The following is a 2,452-nucleotide window of genomic DNA, read 5'->3' on the forward strand; positions in this document are numbered from 1 at the left end:
GAAGGGAGGAAAGAAGACCATTGAGGGCAACAAGGAAAAGAGTAATGCTCAGAACACTACCTTGGGGTACACCTTCGTATTGCCGAAAAGAGGAAGAGCGAGAGCGGTAGCAAGCCTCGCCTCACTCTAAAGGAATGACTAAAGAGGAAGCTTCGTAGGAAGAGAGGAAGATTACCACGAAGGCCAAAAGAACGGAGTTGGGATAGGACATGGTATCTCCAGGTGGTGTCGTATGCCTTTTCCAGATCAAAAAAGACAGCAACAATGGAGGTCTTCACAGCAAAAGCATTATGAATATAGACCTCCAAGTTCACCAAGACATCAGTCGTGCTGCGACACTTGTGAAAGCCAAATTAAGAAAGGGAGAGGTGGTGATAGTGTTCTAAGAACCACATCAGACGGACATTGACCTTACGTTCAAAGAGTTTGCAAACTCATCTCATGAGGGCTTCCGGCACTTATGCCGAAAGTCCTTGGGGGATGTCTCTAGAGATCCTGGTTTCCGAATAGGAAGAACCACCGCCTCAAGCCAGTCCTCGGGGACTGACGACGACTCTCAGATACGGTTATACAGATTTAGTAAATACCGAGACGCGCATGAAGGGAGATGGCAAAGCTTCTCATAATGAATGTCATTTGAGCCCGCTGTTGTAGAACCGCAGAGGGCCAGGGCAGACTGAAGTTCGAAGAGTGAGAGAAGGGATCGTTATAGGGAAGCTGGAGATGAGTGCAAAAATCTAAGGGATAAGATTCAAGAATGGGCTTACAATTTAGGAAAGACAGAGGAAGAAGAGAACTGGAGCTAACAGTCAAAAAGTGGGAACCCAGTTCGGTCGCGACCGCCACCGGATCCGCCACAATAGTACCACGGAGGTGAAGGATTGGCGAGACATCTGGAACAAACTTACCCACTATCTTGCGGATTTTCTTCCAGATCTGGGGCAGAGGAGTATCGGACGTAATGGTGGAAACATAAGATTTCCAACTCTCATGTTTAGATGTATGGATGAGATGGTTCTACGGGCCACCGTATTCGCCTTCCGAAATAAAATCAAAGAATCAACCGTATGCTGGCGACGGTGTTTCTTCCAGGTTGCACGCTTACAGCGGACAGTCCGAGCACAGTCTGCATTCTACACTTTCATTTGCACCAGGAGGTAAATCGAGGAATAGAGCGGAGAGCAACGTCGAATATGGTGTCAAGAAAAAGGAGGACGGCACAAGGGAGAGGCAGAGTGGAGAGGTCAGAAAGGGTAGCATGAAGGGTGAATAGATTCCAATCAGCCTTGATAAACTGCCACCTAGAGAAGGAGAAGGGAGGGTGAAAAGAAAAAAAGGTAACATAGACTGGGAAATGGTCACTGCCACGTGAAATAAGTAAGGAGATTAGCAGAGAAAGAGCAAAACAGGAAAGGGTGCGAGTGCAGGAGTCCACATGAGTTGGTTCACCAGGATTTAGAAGAGACAGGGAGGAGAGAGGGCAAATGGTTCGAGAAGGCGGCCCCGGGTGTTTGTCAGAACATCACCCGAGAGGGTATGCTGACAGTTGAAATCACCCAACAGGAGCACAGGCTCTGGTGAGGAGTCCAACAGGTGCTTAAGATCAGGAAGAGAAAGTGGAACATTTGAGGGGAGATAAATGGAACAGACTGTATACCATTTACTCACAAAGATACGGGCCGCAGAACATTGGATAGGCGACTGAAATGTAGTGGGGACGAAGGGAATATCAGTACGAATCAAGAGAGCAGTAGAGCCCCAGCAAAAGCTGGAGGGGGGAAGAGAAAGTAATAACCATGAAAGTGACCAGGACGAGCACCCAGCATCGGCTCCTGGAGACATACACAAAGTGGTGAAAACTGCGTTATCAGAAGTTAGGGTTCATGGAAGTTGGCATAAAGTCCACGAATATTCAATTGAAGAATAGACATTGTCAAAAAGAGAGAGAACAGCAACAGAGAACAATGAAGAAACAAAGGTAAAGAAGAACAAAGTGAACAAAGTATACAAAGTAAGATCAGGATCAGGATCAGTGAAATCAGAGTTAGAGGGCATGGGTACAGTTAGCAAGGACGATGGAGTCAGCAGAGCGGGAGGACGGACCTGAGGTGGACGGACAGGGTCCAGAGGGGGAGGTGATATTGGAGAGGGGCGGTCAAGGGGATCGGGGGGGGGGGGGCAGGAACAGGGAAGCCCACCTCATCAAGGGCAGCAACCGAAGGGGAATCGAGGACCAAGGGAACCTCCATAGCTGGGACAGGGGACTCGACCATCGAAATGGAAGGAGAGGTAGGGACAGAGTCGGAGTTGGGAGGAGGAGAAGAAGGCGATGCTTTTTTACCCGCTGGGGAGGAAGGAGAGGAGCGAGGCTTACGCTTCTGACTGAAAGAGACAGACATGCCAGCAACAACGTACTGGGTGACAGCCTCCATAGTCTCAACAGGAGAAGGAG

The sequence above is a fragment of the Procambarus clarkii genome, chromosome 63, assembly GCF_040958095.1.
Source record: "Procambarus clarkii isolate CNS0578487 chromosome 63, FALCON_Pclarkii_2.0, whole genome shotgun sequence".
Taxonomy (NCBI): Eukaryota; Metazoa; Arthropoda; class Malacostraca; order Decapoda; family Cambaridae; genus Procambarus; species Procambarus clarkii.